Raw genomic sequence first — 21641 nt, forward strand, 5'->3', positions numbered from 1 at the left:
GTTTTTATTATCAGTCATATTTGTTTTACTCCATAAGCCTGTTCTAAATCCATAAAATCTGCATAAGTGTGACTGCATTACTAATTTCAATTGCGAAGATACTTAAACAGTGTTGTCAAATCTTAATTAATGATTCACTCTTTAGAAGACCAGATTCTCCCCATACTCAGTGAAGTGGTTTGGCCTAAGTTTGCACAAGGATGCTTTCTTTACAGCTCCTCTTGCCCCTTTTCAGGGTGCCTGGACCTAGGACCCCATGGGTCTAGGTCCCTATGGCAGCAAATGTTCCAGGCACTTGAAGCCAGCAAAACAGAGATTTGGTTGAAACTTCCCCCATTCTGCTCAGATCTCAATGAGTAAAGAGATTGTGGGGTTGAGCTGACTCTGTGTGTCTTTCTTGGAGAGGACATCTCTTATGGAATGGCCATCAGAGTTATTGTGACACTTGGAACTTAGGGCAAGTTCCTTGACCTCTTTAAATCTCATTTTTCTCCTTTGTAAAACACAGGGGTTGGTAAAGATGATGTTTGTGATCCCTTCCAGCTTTAAGTCTATGATCCTGTTGGGCCTCCAAAACTTTCTTGCTTTGTTGGGTTTTCCTCCATATAGGATGGAATTGAATAAGAAAAACAAACCAGTGGTTAAGAATGAAGAATATTATAGACTTGAAAATCCTTGCCACTTGTAGACATAGTCTAAATTTGATCAGGATGTTTTCTGTGAGAAACAGTCAAGGAGGACTGATGAAATGGTGACTAGGGAATGCAGCATCTGTTTTTTTTAACCTAAATAGGAAAATGCATCTACAAATGATCAATCATGTTGAGCCACATATAGAAAATCAATATCAAAAGGTTCCAATTACCTTCCATCTATCTAGTAAGCACTAATCTTTTCCATCATGAGAAATTTATTTGAAAGACAAACAATGACATATCTTGAGTGTAATAAAGCTGAGCTAATTCCTGTCCCTTTTCTTTACAACTCTTTTTCTCTCTTCTAGCCTCGGAGCTAGTTGTAGTCTCACTTACATCCTCCTCTTTCTCTTCCATTGCTTTTGGCAATCTTATCTTCTGCCTAAAGGTGGGAACCATTGTTAAAACCCTCAAAGCAAGCCCTCTCGGGCGATTTCCTCATTTCCTTGCCTGCAGATCTGGTGAGTCTTTCAGGAGGTTGTTGAGTTTTGTGAAAACGAGTGGGCACTGTGATTCCTATGACAGTGCAGAGAAGTTCGTGGGATCAGGATGAAAGCTGAGGACTGAGAGGAACTGAGTACTTGAAGGCTGTTTTGCCAGTGGCAATCTGCCCTCACAAAGGAGGTGCAGCACACAGGAGATCAGCAGCTATAAGCCCTCCTCATTCTTTTACACTGAGCAAAACCAATGGAAGTGAAGCACAAATCCACTGCCAAGTATTTCAGTCATACACAAGATCATAGACAACTTTGACCCAAATGCTTTTGGCATATTTTTAAAGTACAAAATGTTGAACTAGACCCTGTGATTAGACAGTCCTAGAGTAAAATCTATACTTGCAGATAACTCACACAGGCTATTGTGCTTTTTTCCAGCTGAGACCTTCCACTTCATTGGGAAATAGCTGAGGAGAGAGGAGAGGGGAGCATCCAGTGTCCAGATGTACATCAGAATTGGGTTGACATTTGAGTAATTCTCTTATGAAGAGCTGACCCTGCTTCATTAAACCAAGCCCTTTATAAATCTTCAGAACATCCCAACTTGACATAAATGACAAGAGGCCAAAACTATTCCTAGAGTTGCTAACATGAAAACTTAAGATGAATGACAAATCGCTGATTTGTTCTGTTAAAGGCTGAGATGTCCATAAGGGGTAAGTGTCCATAACCCTTGGAGGTGTCAATAACTGGAATTTAGCTAGGTGTGCTTGGGACTGGCATTGCAGTGCCACTCCCAGGGGGCCCATGATCAATCATGCAAACTCCAGCTGATATCAGATGATCCATATTTAGTATCCGTATTTAATCTCCTCTTTTTTAGAAGTGGTCTGGCAAACAGAACATACACAGAATTACCCTTCCCCCACCCCTCACTTTTGCTCTCTTGTCTCACTGCAGGATGCATTTGAAAACCCACCTCAGTCATTAGGAATTTGCTAAGCAATTTATAGTTGTCATTCTTCACCTTTTTTGTGTCCTGAGCCCTCTTAGCGGTGTATGGTGAGGCATATAGATAGACCTTTTCTCAGAATCATGTTTTTAAATGTATAAAATCAGATATATGGCACACTAAAGGAAGCCAGTTATGTTGAAATATGGTTGTCAGAATATTCTTAAAAATACAATCTCATACTGAAGGTTAAGAATCCTTGTTCTATATATGATCTACATTGTTGTTCAGTTGTTTCTGACTCTTTGTAACACTGTGGGCCATACTGTCCTTGGGGTTTTCTTGGCTGTGTTACCGAAGTGATTTGCCATTTCCTTCTCCAGCAGATTAAGGCAAGCAGACTTGCTTGGGGGTCACACAGTTAGCAAATGTCTGAGGTTGAATTTGAACTCAGTTCTTCTAGACTCCAGGCCCAGCACGCTATCCACTGTAGCACCACCTGGCTATCTATACACTATGTTATGCAAGTTATTTCCCTTTTATTGCCGTAACCATCATCCGAAGCCCACTGCACCTTCCTTGTTGCAGAAAAGAATGACAACACACAAACACACACAGACACACACACACACATACATACACACACACATACACACCAAGCACAATTAACCAAACATTCAATCAGAGCCAGCTGAGATAGGACTCATTTTGGATGGTGTTGACCATATACTCTACACCTCTCACCTTTATATCTCTCCTGGAATATCTTTGTACCTGGTATCCCTGACTCAGGTTGCTTTTCTCTCCATTTCCTCCACCATACAGCTGCCATTTTGTTGTACTATGGGTCAGATCATGTCAGTTCTCCTGTATATATATATATATATATATATATATATATATATATATATATATATATATATATATATCAGTGACTCCCTGTTCCCTAGATTAAAATTAAATGCCTCAGTTTGAATAATTTTGGAGGGACTTTTTCTTTACTTCAAAAAACGTTTTATTAATTTTCAGCATCAAAACAGTTGCACTGTTGGTTCATTTTTATCCAGATTGGCTCCCAAATAAACCACACTGAAGGAGAATACATTTCAAGCCAGTAAGTTTCATGATGCAAAACTAACACAGACTGTACAGAAACCTCACCAAAATTTAAAAAAAGGAATTAAAAAAGATTAGCACACTACCAACCCCTAGACTGCAGACAGAGAGTGCTCACGGCTGGACAAGGGGTGGGGTGAGATTTCATGGGTGCTCTCTACCCTAGAAAAACAAAGCTCCAAACACATCTATAAATTAAAAACAAGTTTTGTACACAAGCTATTCAGGATTTCTCCAGCACCGAGTAATACAAAGCACAGTGAGATGGCACTTTTAGAGACAGCAGCTTCATTCCCTGGAATTCATAAGGAGATGAAATTGACTTGGCTAATGAGTGTGTGTGTATACATGTATACGCATATGTGTGCATACACACATGTATATTTTATATATGTATATAAATATATATATATACTTACATATATCTATATTTTTCAAAGAAAGTGGAGAGGAGTTAGGAGTAGGCACCCCAACTTCTGGGACACATGACCCATTCTGTGAATGGGAGAGGAAAGGGAAGACAATTTGGTCTCAGAGAGGTCTTGTCTCTGTAATTTTCTTGGTTGCTAATGATGCAAGTGTAAAATAAAAGAGACACCCAAGATTCCTTAAAGCTGAAGACCTGAACAGCACCCATTTTTGGCAAACTCCTCCTGAAATGACCCTTCTGGTTTGACTGGTGCTTTGTATGGAACATTTGAGGTTTCCCATGGTGGAGTCTTTTCTTGGGTATGTTTAGCTCTCAATAAGACAGGCTAACACCTCATTCACTGTTCTATAAAGAAGGGACACTGTTTAGGCAGAAAGATTTCCAATCCAGTAGGAAGAAAAGTGATTAGATACAGCCCAGGAGTTGGGGAATTATCTGAAATGGTTTACAAATGGTTGCTACGACAACAACCAAAAAGGTAATTACAAAATATCTACATCCTACAACATGCTTTAAAGACATTATTGCTTTGAGCTCAGATTCCCTCAAATGTTGGTCCCCAAAGCAATCGGTTCCTAGGACACCTGGGATCTCTAGGGGAGAGTTGCAGAGACAGCTTTGTGAAATTGAAATGAGGAGTTGGGTCTAGGGGTGGGTGGGTGGGTGGGGAGAAGAATGCAGTCTTCAGGCTAAAGATGAGCCCTCAGATGAAAGGTTAGCTTTGGGCAGGCTGGCCTCCAGAGGAGTCGGGGTGAGTGGAAGGACAGTGATAGGGTGGAGCTGGTGAAACAGGCAGAGTCTGGTCTAGCATACTTGTGTGTAGAGGTGCTTCTCTTTAGTGCATTTCAGTTTCTCTTCTAAGTCATCAATTGTCTTTTCCAACTTGGCTCCGGGTCTCTCAGCAATTTTGGCCGGGGTCTCTGCTTTCTTGAGTTTATCAGTAAGAATTGCTATCTCCTTATATTTGTTTTGTTTCCACTAATTTTTTTCTTCAGCAACATTCAGACACTTGAGGTTCTGTTCCATCAGTCTGATTTCCTTATACTTCTTCCTCCAAAGGGCAAAGTGCCCCTCAATGATCACATCTCCTCACTTTCTGTCTGCTTCCTCAACAATGTGCTTGGGCTCTTCCAACTGGATTTCTTGTAGTTCCGACTTCTCTTCATTCTTCAGGGCCTGATTTTCAATCACCTTCTCAGCTGCTTTCTCTGCCTCTTCTGGCTTCTACAGAGTGGTAGCCAGGTGCTCCTGAGCATGGTACAAGTCCTCCCCAATCAGCTGGATGTGACAGTGCAAGGAAGTCACCTCAGCCTCAACCCAGGCCAGCTTCTCCTTGTGCCCCTCCCACCGGAGGTGCTTGGCCCTCTCCTTAGCATCATTGGCCTGTTGCTGCAGAGCCTGAATTCTGCCCTTCACTGACTCGGTCTTGATGCTGCTGACCTTGGCGCCCAGCCTGTTCCAGCTCCCTCTCTGACTGCTGCTTGCTCTGCTCTGAGCTGTGCTGCTTCTCTCTGTTTGTCTTTTAAAGTCCTTCACAGTCTAGTCCCAGCCTTCTTTTACACATTATTCCCCTCCACGTACATGCCTGTCTAGCTGGATTGGCCTTTCTATTTTCCCACAGCACTCCATCTCCCATCTTGGTGCCTTTGCAACTGACTGTCCTCCATATCTGGAATGCCTTCTTTCCTTACCTCCGCCTCTTTAGATCCCTAGTTAAGTTCCTTCAAGACTCAACCCAAGTCCTACCTTCTACACAATGGAGCCTTTCCTAAATGGTGTCATTCACAGCTCCCATTATGTATGTGCCTATATTTGCACATGCTTGGTTCCATCTCGCTAGATTTCACCTCCGCAATAGCAGCCACTGTTTGTTTTCCTCTTGCCTTTCTATGGCCAGTGCCTAGCATGGGACCAGCTCACAGTGATTGTTGAATAAATGATTGTTGATTGATTGAGAGGAAGAAGTCATATTTGCATCTCACTTTTCTGGGTCTGAAGTGAGCATGAAACATTTATGAAAGCTTGTTGAATTCTATTTTCTGATAGTCAGTGCAGTCTGATTGGTGACATTTGTGGAGAAGAAGGGAATGAAATAGCTCTGTAGGTAGTCTCCTTGGAAGGTCCTGTTCTCATGAAAATTCTGAACTCCAAAGTAAAAGTCTTCTGAAACTTTCCTATGCCAATAGAGTTTGTGCTCCCCTCCAACTCACATGCCTGATTCAGGGAGACCGCCATCTGGTTCAGTTTAGTGTTTTTGTTTTTAAAAACAGCTTTCATAAATGATGGATATGTCGTGTGTGAATTAAAATGCCATATTAATGTCTTCAACTACTCAGAAGAGCTGTCATGTGGAAGAGGGATCAGACTTTTTCTGCTTGGCCCCTGAGGGTAGAATGAGGAACAGTGGAGAAACAAAATAAGGTGGGATGGTATCATAAGTCTACCACCAATTCTGAAGGCTCTCCTTCCTCACTTGTGTGCCCAGGGAACCTCTGGCTCCTTTCAAGACTCAGCTAATGCGTCATATCCTACAAGAATAGTAAGGACCCTAAATTCTTCCCCCTCCCTCAGTTACTTTGAATTTATTATAGAAATAGATTGACAGAGAGGGAGGGTTGTATGGATAGATGGATATATGGATGAACAGATAGGCTCTCCTTATTTGCATCTGTATTTTTCTCCCAGCAGATTGTAAGAATATGAGCTCCTTAAGAGCAAGGGATAGTTTGGTTTTTCTCTTTGTTCCCTCAATTCCTGGCGCCATGCTTGCCATGTAGTAAGTGCTTGTTGAATTGAATTAACAGTCAGTGCTCTCTACTTGTGCAATGGACTGCCTTGTGAAGTTCTACTCACTGGACGTTTTCACTGAAAGATTGGGTCTGGTCATTGATTACGTTTGGTAGAGTAGAGCTTTTCCTTTAGGTATGGCCTCTGAGCTCCTTTTCAACCCTGAGATTCTGGATGAAATACGCCATAATTTCAAAGTTTCTAAAACTAATATGGATTCACTCTGATATTCTGTTGTATTTATATGAGTGACCCATAAATTCCATATTTAGACCCAAAATAACAAAATATGGGCTTTGTGAGGAAATAGTCAATGCTGGGATACTGCCCAGATCATAACAATGTACCCACAAATTTTGGCAAGTGGAGAAGACTTTCACACAATCTTCCTCTTATGCTCCACTCTGGTTCTTTACCAGGATTATTGCTGATGGAAGGAGATGTATGCACTCAATATTGTGAGGTTTCTAAACTATTAAAGGGGTTAGAAAAATGCCTGTCATGGAACTTAGCTGCTACTATGGGAATATGACTGGGCAGGAGAAGCTGCCATTGCTGCCATGAAAACGGGGTCAGCTGGGGAAGATGTGTGCTCTCAGATGATATAGGGGCCCTCTCAATTTGTTCTCACTGTGACAGAGTTATTTTCACCAGCCTAGGTCCCTCTCAGAGGAACCTTAAAAAAGTTCCCTCTGCTTTATTCATTTTGCCACCTGGATGGAAACAGTGACTTTGGCCCAACCATCCATGAAGTAAGTCAACAGTGCAGTTTGGGAGGTGACTTCTACCTAATTATTTCTCAGGAGAGGTAGATAGCAGTTGGTATAGAAAATGATCAGTAAAGATGTTGGCATTTTGTTGTTCTATCTCTGGAATAATGACCTCATTATTGTGCAAAGAGACTTGTCAAAAGAATACAGCTTTCATAACTGTGCCTTTACCATCAATGCTACAACTTTGATTTGTATTTTACTTTTCTTTTCATATTTTACTTTTGTCTCTATTTCTGCTGGCCTTTTTGGAGCCTAACATATCAGCTAGTGTGGCATATAACAACAAAAGAAGAAAGGACATTCCCTTAATGACAAAGACTGACAAATCAGTTCTATGTTTCATATTTAAGGCAGTAAAATTTATGGAAGCACCAACAGGAAATGATAGATATGTAAGGAAACTTTTCAAATATTCTGATGATTCTAATTTTAAAAGCTGCCATAAAATAGTGATGGATAATGAAAGTATGTCTTGTTAGATAAATGGTACTTTCAAGCTGTAGAGTGTGGTGGTCGTTTACTAGAGAGGCAATAAGGATTTGTGTAGGGGCCCTACACTGGAGTGTGCTAATGAGGTCAACTCACTCTACTCAAAAAGGAAACTGAGCAGTTGGGGGGTGTTCTTTTGAACCAAAAGCAAAATGTAGCTCTCTAGAGTTGCTGCCCCAAGGTTAAATGCCCGCCACCATCGACTTGGAGTCTAGTGACCTAGGGGCTTCCAGAGGCATGTCTGCTTAGTTGAGAAATGTTGTGAATGAACCTGGGAATAATGTGCCCCACCCCAGCCCCATCATACACTGTGTTTCTTTTGTTTAGACCTCTGAATTCCTAGGGAGAAAATGTCCTCTTCTATGCTGATCAGCAACCCTTTTGCCAAGCAGTCTTAGAAAGTCATGTGAGAAAAGAAGGACTTGAAACCAGACCTTTCTGACTGTGAGATAAACTTCCTATCCACTACATCCTGCTGTCTCCCACCTTGGCCCCTTCCAATTATTGCTCTGCATCAATTTTGGGTCAGGGACCCTTAACCTTTTGGGGAGTCTGGACTCCTTTGCTAGGCAGTCTGATAAAGCCTACGGACATCTGTTCAGAATCACATTTTTGAGTTCATAAAAGAAAATGCATAAGATTACAAAGGAAACCAATTCTACTGAAATACAGATAATAAAAAAAAGCATGGACTTCAGGCTAAAAACTCATGACTTAGAGGTAAAAGGAGACCTTGGAGACCACATAATCCACATGCATCTTTTTATAGGTGAGGAAATTGAAGACCAGAGAGAAGGTACCTTTTCCCATGTCATATATATGAGTAAGAAGTTGCGTTGTGGGGAATTGAGCCCAGGTCCTCTGACCCCCAAGGCTAGCTTACTTTTCAGTGCTTAATATTAGTCTAAATGATTATGACCTCAGAGGGTTAAACCATTGCTTTTCCTGTTGTGGGGGCAGGGAAACAAAAACAAAACCATAAACCTAGCAGTGTGCAAAAGTTCACCCACCCCAATGATGAATAGAACAGGATAAGCCATAGGCTACATGCTCAGAGGAAGTTTGCCGAAAGCTCCCCAAGTCGAAGACTGGGTCGGGGCAGAGGGTTTTAGGGTTCTAACAGGAAAAGCTCTCTCCTTTTGCCCTGAACCCAGGGCCTGCTCTTGAAGTGGGATGACTTGAGGGTTGTTAAATGGCCCTCTAAGACCAATCTATCTCCCCTGCTGATCTTGCCCTTCCTCACATGACTCTCTTAAGGTGTTATGGGCTGAAGTTCAATTCTATAACCGTTTATTAATTTCCAAGTACTTTTTAGGATGGGTCTAGGTATTACACCGAGTTTACATGCCAGGCAGGCACACAAGACAGCACATATTACAAGGTAGCCTCCAGCCTTGAGGATCTGAGAGTCTTTTTAGGTATGGCAGTCTTGACACAGATCAATGCAGAGGACCAAGTTGGAAATCATAGATGCTGGGTTCAGATCATGCCTCTGTTACTTGAGCAAATCACTTAATACCTCTGGACCTCAGTCTGAAAGAATGAAAAGTGTGTTAAGTCCTGAAGTGGCAGATATAGAGAAATAAAAGCCAAACTCTTCCTCCCCTCAAGGAGCTTATATTTTAATAGGGGAATACAACACATTCAAGTCAGTAGTGTCCAGGAGAAAGAGTTGTGGTCCAGGGAGCCCTACGTGGGGCAATCGGTTACCATTTCCTCACCAGCAGCAATGATTCCTCGGGCAATAGCTAGAAAGGGTTAGGGCATACCAGTGTTCAGGGAAGATGGCAAGGAGAGGGCCCTTTCACTTCTAAATATATGTTTCTTTGGTCCTAAAAACTATAATTTGATTGGGGGACAATGAGAGGATGGTAAGAAAGAGACACCAAAATATAAATGTTAGATGTTAAGATACATTTATAACTTAGCTTCTGGTTAATTCGGTCCAGTCACTTAGTGGGGGCTTTACAGGAAGAGCACAAAGGAGAGGGATATTCTGGGATGTGAAGAGAGGGAGTGCAGAAATTTCTGGAATACTGAGATGCCTGAGGATTCAAGAGAGGCCCAAGGACGAAGGTGCACCGTGTGTGTGTGTGTGTGTGTGTGTGTGTGTGTGTGTGTGTGTGTACACAAGGGGGTTTGGGGGACTGGCACTGTAGAGAGCAAGATGGGTCCTGTATGACTGCTAAGGGGGTCCTGAAAGGTAGGATGCGGCAAGGCCAAGGCCAGGCTTCTAGTGAGGGGAGAATAGAAGTCCATCTTAAAGGTGACAAGAAATCACTTGGTTTCCCTGCTCAACTGATAAAAAGGGAGCTCTTCTGAATGGGACTCTGGCTCCTGTCGTGAGCAGCACATCGGCTGGCATAGGTTTTCCTAGTTCCCCTGCCATGTTCCTCAGTGCCTTTTAGGTATGTATAGAATTAATATGCTTCTGTAATCCAGGCACCCTTTGCCAGCATTCTGTCAGCATTCATTCACTTGTGTTTTTCATCCATTCACTCTTTCAGAAAACTAGTCACACTCTTAAAGGCTCTTTGAGGCTTTCTTTTTAACCTGAGTAGCCCAGACTCTCAGACCTTGCAGGTGTGCTTTCTCTGGCAACAACTGGTACCATTAAGTGCCCTCACTGAATGAACCCCATTTGGGCTGCATTGTAAAGACACTCTCAAATCCCATTGTCCTACGCTGCTGTGGTTATTTAATGGAACTCCCTCATACCAGGAAGAAATAGCATAGTAAGAACCGAGTCATGTCAAAGCCCCCTTTAGTTGAGAGTTGTCAAGCATGTGCAGTGTGATGAACACATTTTCCCTTATCCCGGGCACATTTCCAGTATGCACACACCTCACCTTCAGTCTGTGTTAGCTCTGGAGTGATGGGGAGTAGAGGGAAGGCTGTCATCAGTGTGAAGGAGATAGACTCAGGCAAGGAAGGGGGCATCCCATCTGCTGCTGTTGCTTAAGGCAGCAGAATAAAAGCAGGTATTGGGGTCTGGTTGATGCACCGTCCAGCGTGGATCAGATACGTACAGTCCTGCAGTATTCTGCATTCAGGGGCCAGCGCTTGCTTTGGTGGAGGAAGTGCCTGCGTTGATGCGATCCCAGTGTCATCAAAGTATACATGAGATACACTCTGAGCCTTGAAGCTGGAAATGAAAGAAGTGTTTTTTAAATACCCAGGGATGATTTGTACAGACTAGTGACAGATGCTTGAAGTAATAGAAACATTATTTCCTTTTTTCCAGATTCTGAAAGTAAGATTTCCATGAAAATGATGATTTATCTTATGAAATAGATTGTCTCAAAATAGGTTTTCTCTTTCAGGAATCATGACTTATGTTTTTGGAGCACTTCAAGATTGGAGAAGTGCTTTAAATGTATCATTTCATTCCAGCCTCAGAACAACTCCTGGAGGGAGGAAAACCAAGACACACAGAGGTTAAGTCACTTGTTCAAGGTCATGTGGCTAGTAGATTTGTGAGGCAGGATTTGAACTCAGGTCTTCCTGCCTGTAGACCCAGAGCTGTATCTCCTACACCACCTAGCTCCTTTTATCTACATAATTTCTGAACAAATTGCAGCCTTTAGATAATGTCCACTTCTTTTCTTCCAAATGGAATTATTCTCTTTCATTTTTCTGTATGTAAGCATAGAAGAAACACATATAAGTGCATCCTTGTCCAATTTTTGACCCTTCAAAGAATTCTGGGAACTGTTCCAGAAAAGAAAAAAAAGTGGGGCTCAGTGGAAGGGGCAGAGAAACATGGCAATAGCCATGTAAGCTCCTTTTTTTCTTTTCGATTCACTTTCATTTTGTATCCAGTGAGAATGAATGAATGAGTGAATGAAAAAGCATTTATTAAACCATTTCTCAGTGTCATACATTGTGCCAAGTGTTAAGGCTACAAACACAAAGGGGACGACAAGGACTTCTTAGTCTCATAAAGAGAGATGCTACATTTTGAGTAGGAATAACCAGGAAAGTGATGATCCAGGATTGATCTGTGTGTGTTTATCTTTCGTTGCCAAAGAAGACCATGCCATCAGAGAAATGATGACATGACTTGCACTGGACTTTGTTTTTTGAGTAAGGGCTGTGCAGGTCACCAGCCTCACTTCTTCTCCAGAGCCATCTGAATCCAGTGACCAGATATTCATCAGGATGACTGGAGATGACCCAAGATGAGTCAGTTGGGGTTAAGTGACTTTCCCAAGGTTACATAGCTAGAGAGTGTCAAGTGTCTGAGGTGAGATTTGAACTCAGGTCCTCTTGACTCCTGCACTGGTGCTCTATCCATTGTACCACCTAGCTGCCCCTACCAGGATTGATCTACCCTAAGGTCTGAGGATAGACCCTTGGAAATGAGGCAGTTGTGACTTGGAGGACAGATCACTGCTCTTTTCCAACGCTCAAGTTTTATGACTCTGAAATGAACTGTTTTATTGCACTGACTTGTCCATCAGAGTCATTGACTTGACTATGCCTAACGGGACAACCAAAATATACTTTATTTGACCCTGTTCCCTTTCAATTGCCTTCCTGGTGCAGAATGAAGTGGGGTGATATCTCTAACCCACTGGTGACCTGCATCTTAGTAGTAATCGCCAACAGAAAGGAAATTTTCACTAATAATTAAGTATTTCTTAGGGTTGTACTATGTGTCCAACACTGTATATGATTCAATAATATTAACTTCAACTTTTTAAAGCCTTTTTTGAGTGATTGAAGAGTTAGAATATTGAATGGAGATTAGCAATTCAGAGTTGTGTGCTGTGGGGGTGGGGTAGGAGAGAAAGGGGGGAGAAGGGAAGATGCAGAAGGGAAGGGGGAAGACAATGTTGTATAGTAGGAAGAGCCCTGAATGTTAGGAGTCAGTGCCAATCCATACACTATCAGTAACTACCCATGTGGCCTTGGCCAAGCTTTTTTACCTTCCCTTGACCTGATGTTGCTCATGGGTAAAATTCTAAAGCTGGGCTAGTTTACATTCAGGTGACCAGAGCCCTAACTACATCAAACTAGCCCTAAGTATACCTAGCACCAAATTCAGCTAAGGTATAGTGACAGCTGTACAAATTGCAGTGTCTGACCATGGCTGCAGTGCTGGGAAGGGGTTGCTTGACTCTCAGAGAAACTTGTCCTCATCTCTTCCAGTGCTGGGTAAAATGGGTTTCAGGAGAAGGATGCCATGGTAATGAGACCTTCGAGTAGCAGCTGGAGTTAGTTGTTCTATGATATGGCCAAGAACTGTACCAAGCTGCCCCCTCAAAAAATGTTGGTACATCCTTTTTTTCTAGATATAGTACTGAAAACAACTTTTCGTTTATGACTTCAGGCAGGTTGTTCCTATTGGTAATTATCTGTATCTGTTGTGGTCCTTCCCTTCTCTCAACCCTGGCTCTTTTAAAGATCTGTCTCATTCTCTTACCCTCTTAACTTTTTCTTGTCTTCTTCTCAACCCTTAGAGATATTTCAAAGGGCATGCCTAGCAGCCATAAGAAGCTAAGGAAATCTGCCACACTGTAGTCTTTTCATTGGTCATAAGATTACAATTTTAATAACTAGTAAATTGATCATCTCAGAAGTCTTCCCTAGGAAAATTAGTTAATCTAATTTTGTCATTAAGGTTTCTTAATAACTGGAATGCCTATGGAATGATACAAGCATTACAACCATCTTAACAAGCCAACTGAATTTACCATGGGGTAGCCCAGTGGCTTATCAATTGGGCATTCATTGTGCAAGTAGAATACAGCGACTTTCATTCAGCAAGTGTCAATCCTTGGGGTACTCCCCAGGTCACACAGTGGGTACCCTCAAACAAGGCTAGCTTCAGGGTACTCAGTTGGTATGCATCCACTCAAAACCCACAGATTTGATTAGATTTTCTTGTCAGCCTGAGGCCACAATTAGTTCAAAGTAAAGAGCTACGAATAAAATATTTCCGTTTTAAATATGGGTATACTCTCCCACAAATATACCATCAGTCGGAAGAACAGTCACAAATATGGAGTGTGTATGGAGAGATAGAGATACATAAAGAGAACTTGTAGTTCTCCCCATGCCTGAAAGACTGGCCCTTCTCACTTCTTCCTTCAGGACTCAGCTCCAATCCCACCTTCTGCAGGAGGCCTTTCCCAGAGTTTCCCACTCCTAGTGCCTTCCCCTTGAGATTACTTTCTATTTCCACTCTAGTTTTGTCATACGTATGTAGTTGTTTGAACATCATCTCCCTTGTTAGACTTTGAATGCTCCTCGAGGGAAAGACCTTGTCTTTGTCTCTGTATCCCACTGCTTGGTATGGTGCCTGATATATCATTAGCACTTAATAAATACTTGTGGTCTGACTGTTGACTCTTGCTTCATGCTAGTCTCACACTACTGGGTAGGACTGTTTCCAAATTCTAACTTCTATAAGAATACTCAGTTGATTCATTGCTACTTTTCCATTGAATAAAGAGTGGGTGCACTTTTCCCTTAACACCCAGAGGCTTTCAGCTACAACTCTTTTAGAAAGGAAGAGCCTTCATACTCCTAGTTATTTGACTAAGGAGGAACCTTAGCAGTTTTTTCTCTCATAAGGAGGGCCGATTCTCAGAGCCCTGACAATGAAAGGCATTTTCCTCTCCAAAAGAAGATTCACCATCCCAGGCACCAAGGTCTTTGGAATACAGAATAACCATGGCTAGCTAGTGCCCAGAGACTTAAATCTATTTTTGCGCCTCCATTTCCCATTCACTAAGAGCAGTCTTTGTCAGAAATGTCTCCCCAACTGAGGATTAGAAATTTATTGTGACTCTTTGCTTAGTGTTGTCTTGCTAAACTGTACCTGGTCCCCATCAGTGTAACCCTTCTGCCAACTGCTGAAGGCCAAGTCATTATGTACACTTAACAAGAAGTTGCCCTATGCAAGCACTTACTAAAAAGCCATTGTACACCTTAGCCTTGTGTTCGATGATATAGGAGATGCAGACTCAGAGGAACTAGACGTGAAGAGTGAAGGCACTGGAAAAGACAACGGAGGATTAGGTGCCATGAGTAGTGCAGATGTGTTGGCAGAAATCAGCAGAGAACACAGTGGGCTCAAATATTGGGAAAGACCTCACTGAGAATAGGTGGAACTAGACCTAGGGTTGAATTGGTATAGGGCTGGGCTGGATGGAAGACAAGGGTCTTTCCAAACAGAGAGGCTAGGAATGACCTTACATGTAGCTATGTTATATGACTACCTGTGTGATAAGATTTTAGATGGTTGATACTACCCCATTATCCCCCCGCAGCAGTTCATTGAATAATAACTGAAGTTCTTCTACTAACAGCTCTGTCCTTGTAGCTTAAAGGCTGTTGTCTTGTTAATAGAGGCTTTAGATTTTTAAGTTGTTTCCAGTAGCCTTGTGAATAGAGTGCTGGATTTGATTTCAGGAAAATGTGGGTTCACATCACTCTTTTGGCAACAAGTAGCAGTGTGACCTTATTTACATCACCTAACAACTCTTTGTGACTTGAGCAAATGGCCTTGGATTGATCTATTACATCATCGATAGGTTTTGATTTCTGTGGATTGTAGACGTTTCCACCCTAGGAGTTCCCTCTGCTAACAAAAATTACAGATTCTTCCTGCTTTGATAGAAGGGAGAGGAGAAGGACCAGGAAGGTGCTGGCAATCTAAAAGAGGGAAAAAAAGCAAAAGAAATTAGAAGCTCCAAAGAAAATGTTTCTTGATTGAGCCTTGGACTGGTCTTGGGGTATCCCCAGAATGAGAGATTCTGGAAGGACAAAGATGTTGCTTCCCTTCATGGTACCCTCCTGTGGTGACTGAGTGCTAGATAGAGTCCTAGCAGCAGGCGCCATAGCTCCTAAATCTTTCTATGCCCCAAATCCTCCAGATGCCAATTGATGAACTCAAATGGAAGGCAAACAGGAAACCCTGAAGAAGTTGAGTTGATAGATTTCATGTGAATAATTGATAGCTCTTGAATTGTTACCTGGTTCTCAGTATATGGCCTTCCTTAACCTGCCAGCGATATCAGAATAGTAGCATATTTTGAAATGTATAGAATTCTGTATTGTATAGGAGAAACCTCTACATAGTGAGCACTGAATATTTTATATGGAGACCATTTACTTAGATAGTATCAAATCCAAATTTGGTAGGGTAAATTGAAATGGATTAGAGATCTACTAAAGAGATATAGCTTTGAAATATCAGTGTATAATTATTTATAACCTACTTTTCTTGAGTAATGTCTTTCCTGCAGTAATAGACATACCATGTAGTTGTATGTGTCAGATCGAATCACTTTTTAAAATTCTCAAAAAATTTAAAATCAGAGGACCTTTCATTCTAATATGTGTTATAATGTATTTTCAATAATGGAATATCTCATTATGACATCTGCTGATGCCCATAACCTGAATTTAACAAGGTGCATCTAGGAAGCTTTCCTTCGAATATGAATTAGTTATGCCTTGAAACTAACTTATTAGTTATAGCATTATTAAAAGATTCTTTTTCTATGTGTAGTTTGTGTTTATTTGGAGACACAAAGCCTCTTGAACTATTAGAATGAACCAGGAAATTTTACATACATTCTAAAGGAAGAAAAGCAGTGTGGAATGGTAGTTGAAGGGTTTACTTTAGAGTCGCCAAAACCAGACTGCCTCTGTCCCTTATTAACTGAAAATAGGCACATGATTTAACCCTTCAGTGTCCCAGGTGATTCTTTAAGACTATAGTAACACACAAATTTCCAACCTGCATTGGTGGAGGGAGTTTCTGCACTGAAATATCACAGTGTGAGTCACAGATCTGAACAACCTCTACCACCTCTACTACCAATAATAACAACGAATCGAAACTAAGGCATGTCATGGTCATTAACTTTTTAATATCTCCTGAGATAATTATGATTGTATTTGATACTTCACCTGGATTTGTATACTCTACTAACTTGGATTTCATCTCTTGGACTTTGTATTCTGTTGTTGTTGCTGATTCATGATCATCACCTTCATCACCATCACCATCACCACCACCTCCACCACCACCACCACCACCACCACCACCACCATCTTATCATCATCATCATCATCACCATAGCTACTGTTATAGATTTAAGATTCACAAAGCTCTTTACAAATCATATCTCATTTGATCTTCATGACAACCCAGAGCAGTAAGTTCTATTGTTATCCTCATTTTACAGGTGAGGAAACTGAGGCAGAGAGAGGGGAAGTGACTTGCCCAGTGTTATACAGCTAGTAAATGTCTGAGATGGCTCTTTTCATCTGACCCTTCAACAGTTCTGAAATTAACCAACCAGTTAATTAGTTGTTGTCTAGCCTTCTTCTCTTCATCTCATCGATAAGTCTAGCAGGACAGCCTAGCTCAGATACATTGCTAGAGTAAAGGACAACTAGATTTTGAGAATTTACCTGGTGTACAAGTCTAGTAATACTGTTACCAAAGGAATGAGACTTCTCTGGTATAACCAGTTCTTGATTTCTTGATGAATCCATGCTGGCTCTTTCTGATCCCCAAATAATTTTCCTTCTTTAATTTTTAATGAACTAGAAAATCATCAAACATGAATATTCATATAAAAAGGACAGAAATAGAGGATTGCATATGAAACCATGAATCTATCCCACACAGCTTATATGTGTGTGTGTGTGTGTGTGTGTGTATAAAATGGGGCTTGGAGCATAGCCAGATCACTTATGATGGAGGTGCTCTGCTTCTCTGCATTCCCCTACTGTATGGGTGGGAGAAGTCTTCAGTTTTACGAGTAGCTGGAATAGGCTACATTTTTAAAACTGACAGTCTGGGACAATCTCTTTCTTTTCTACTGTGTCTCAAGGGTGCAGATCACTCACAGGTCACCCAGAGTGTGGACATCATGAACTGAACCCTTGAAGGGGGAAGGGTTTCCTTCCCCTGGTCTCCTTTTTACCCCTTGACTTTGAGATATGGGCCTAGGATTTCTGTTTTTCTTCTCTGGTATCTGTCCTTCTTGGTTTCAGGTGCTAGTGACACTCCTTAGAGGACCTGTAGACTCAGTTACATCTAGTCTCAGACCTTTACTAGCTGTATATAGATCTATATAGCTATTGTATATTATATGTGCAATATATACCATTGTATATTATGTTATTCAGTCATATCAGTTGTGTCTGATTCCTTGTGACCCCATTTGGGATTTTCCTGGCAAAGACACTGGAATGGTCTGTCGTTTCCTTCTCCATCTCATTTTATAGATGAGGGAACTGAGGCAAGCAAGGTCCAATGACTTGTCCAGGGTCACACATTAGTAAGGCCAGATTTGAACTCAGGAATATGAGTCTTCTCGACCTAAGGCCTGGCTCTCTTTCCACTGCATGACATATGTGTTTATGTATATGTAGATATGTGTGTGCATCTCTTCTTTGTTAGGGGAATTTCATCCATGGCCAGCAGCAGAACTTGAAGATCCCTCCAAGGGCAGTGGAAAGGTGTGGTGGACATAAGAAGACTGTAGTATATTATAAGTATCCAGTTCTAGAAGAGAAATATTCAGGATACATCATCAAAGAAATGTATGACAAATAAGATAGGCTAGTGTTCATGTGGCAAGTGGAAAAGATAACTGATCCTTGTACTGCCAAGGGAAATTGAGGAAGGCTCCCAATATGTTGAGTAGACCCCCTATCACAAATGCATGAGAGTATGGGAGTATCAAATTCGAAAACATCAAGCACTATATTCATAGGTATTTTTCATTTATTTCCTTTTTAAAAAAATTAAAATCTTTATTTATATCACATTCATTTCTAGATAACCCTTCCCCCTCCCAGCTCCCTAAGCACCCAGTGATCCTTCTTTTACAACAAAAAAACCCAGTTAAGTAAAATAAATTGATGCAGCCACCACATCTGGTAGGGTGTGCAACATTGCACACCCGTTTCTCTCCACTTCTCCAAAGAAAAGGAGGAAGGTGTGTTTCCTCCTTTCTTCTCACGTTTCAGTCATTCTCCACAAAAGCAGCTTATAAATTCCTTAAGAGCTAACATTTGATGTCTATTGCAAAAAGTACAATTTCCTTTACTTTGAGGATGTGTGTGTGTGCGTGTGCGTGCGCGTGTGTGTGTGCGTGAGTGTGTGTGTGCATGCGTGTGCATGTGCATGCGTGTGCATGTGTGCGCGTGCGTGCGTGAGTGTGTGCACGTGTGTGCGTGTGTGTATGTGCATGCATGTGCATGTGCATATGTGTGTGTGCACATGCGTGCGTGCGTGTGCGCGTGCGTGCGTGTGCGCGTGTGTGCGTGAGTGCGTGTGCGTGCATGTGCGTGTGTGCATGTATGTGCATGTGCACGTGTGTGCGTGTATGTGCATGTGCACGTGTGTGCGCGTGTGTGCGTGTTATGACCAAAACTGGGTAATATACTAAGCGGAACAATGCTGGAGGGAGCTCCAAAGCTAAACCAAGCAAGACTAAAACTGTGGGGTTTACTTTTTCTACCCCCTGCTGGGGAGGACAGTGCATCGTGATGGGGAATCCTACTGGTTTTCTTCAGACTCTGTGGGAAAGGAGAATGGAAAAATGGAGTCTACACTTTTTAATGATTCCTGGATGTAAAGGAGAGCCAGTGTATACATACCTCAGCATCACACACTTACTTCACCCTTCAATTTTAAATTATACAAAATGGTCCTTTGAGGGGAAAAAACCAGAATTGCTAATGTTATAGAGCTCCTCCACTTGGTCCTACTTCTAAGGGAATTGTAAAAACTGGAGTGTTTTGGAGCTTCAAGGGGTCTGAGAAAGCATGGAGCCCACTGTCCTCATTTTACAGATGAGGAAACAGAAGTCCAGAGTGGAAAAAGAAATTGTTTTGAGGTTGTGACAAATTAGAGTTGGTGCTTGGACAAGAGTCAGTCAGTAATTAATTTAAGTGGGATTATTTGTTCCCATTGAAGTTGATCTCCTTTGTTCCCATGATTCTCCTCTTCCTCCTCCCAAACACCAACCCGGCCCTCCACCCCCCCCCCTTCCACTGCCATCTGTCCCTTGTTGGCCTGGCATTTATCTTATTGGCATGAGATCAGTGAGTACAGGCAAATACTAGGAGCTTTCACTCTGTCACTGTCCAGGTCATTTATAAACATGCAAAATGAGAGCAGTTTCAGCATGGATCCCTGTGGGATGCTACTTTTTACATTTTCCCTAGGTGGTAGTCAAATCTTGTCCTCTGATCCCCCCACCACTGAGAAGCAGCTGCTTAGCAAAACAGAGACAAGTTCTCCTTATGTCCTTGATGACTGCAATTATGACCCCTGGTGGCCTGCTCTTTGCTGTTTGCATGCTCTCACCCTTTTGACTTAAGTATAAGGTCCTCAGCCAGACATAGTTGTGCCCTAATAACCCCCTGTGTAGTGTTAGCTCTGGTTGAGGGGCTGAACATATACATGGATGCTATTCAAGAGAGTTCTTAGAGCCAGATGCAAAAGTTAGAGAGGGACAGAGACACTCCATACATGGGTTATCACAAAGACACAATTGAGAAAATGTGTTTAGAATGACTGAAAAGGCTTACTGTGTGTCCAGCACTGGGTTAAGTACTGAGGGTACAAACAAGAAAGTAGACACTGTCCCTGCCCTGAAGGAGCTTATGTCTCACATCACCAGCCATTTCCCTCCGGCTATCTCATAGGCATCTCAAGTTCCTGGTCTTCTGCCAACCCAATCTTCTTTTTCATGAGGTAACCCTGATCCTTCACATCACTCAGGTTTACTAACTGGGAGCCATCCTTGACCCTTCTCTCTCTCCATCATCTCCCCTCAGTTTCTAAGTCTCATCACTTTGATCTCCAGAGCATCTCTCACATCTGTTCCTTTTCTTCACTCAAATGGACATCACCCTAGTTCAAGTTCTCATAACTTCTCACCTGGATTTGTAAATAATATTTCCTTCATGTCTTTTGTTTTCACATCACATTCTTTCCTGAATACGTCCTTCCCCTCCCCTCCCCAGTTGTAACAGATTCAAGGAAGATTAAAAAAGCAATTTAGCCAAATCAACTAATGTGTCAACCTAACTGACAGGATATTCTATGCCCATAGACCCATAAGACTCTGCTCTCCTCCAAGTCATTATAGTTACACAGAGCTCAGTATATTTTCATTTTCTTTCTCTTTGCATCGTTGTAGTCACTGGATGTTGTTTTCTTGCTTTTCCTTCTTTCTGCCTCAGATAAGGTCAATGGCTTGTGTTTGGCTCAATTCTTTATTTTAATCATTTCTTATGGTACAATGATTTTCCATTACATTCATGTACCATAACTTGCTTAGCCATTCTGTAATGAATGGATATACGCTTTCTTTTCAGTTCTTTGGGACTACAAAAAGGGCTGTTTTTAATCTCTTTACAGTATGTGTTGAGTACTGGGATCTGGAAGTCAAAGAGGATGGGCATTTCGGTCACTTTTTGTTTTTTAGCACAATTCAGAATTCCTTTCTGTAATAGTTGTGACCATCTTTCCACAAGCTTTCCACCACTGATTATTTCCATCTTTTACTGTCTTTGTTGGGTATGAGATAAAATCTCAGAGTTGTTTTGCTTTACGGTTCTCATATTAGTCATTTGGAGAAACCTTTCCTCTGTCCTCAGAGAGTTTGCAAATCTGTGTGCATCTATTGCAATCCAAAATATGTTGGAGGTGGAGGGGAGTGTGCCAAGGCTTTTGCTTAGGTCCAAAAGTCAACTTCACAAGTATAAGACTTGGGAGAGCTGCCATGGATCCATGGATTCAAAGCTCTCTGGAAGAATGATATAATAAGTGTTACTTATATAGCATTTTAACGTTTGCAAAGCCATTTGCAAACATTACCTCATTTGATCCTGAGAAGTAGGAATATAATTACTTCTGTTTTCCAGATGAGGATACTTGGGTTCAGAGAGGTTGAGTTACTTGTCCTGGATCAC

At 41.7% G+C, this 21641-nt stretch overlaps 1 pseudogene; it reads right to left on the reverse strand.

Annotated features, from left to right (window-relative positions):
• Positions 1-4434: 4434 nt before the first annotated feature.
• LOC140516369 (uncharacterized) overlaps positions 4435-21641 on the reverse strand; it is a 119716-nt pseudogene continuing 102509 nt past the window's right edge.

This window comes from Notamacropus eugenii, chromosome X (genome assembly GCF_028372415.1).
Source record: "Notamacropus eugenii isolate mMacEug1 chromosome X, mMacEug1.pri_v2, whole genome shotgun sequence".
Taxonomy (NCBI): domain Eukaryota; kingdom Metazoa; phylum Chordata; class Mammalia; order Diprotodontia; family Macropodidae; genus Notamacropus; species Notamacropus eugenii.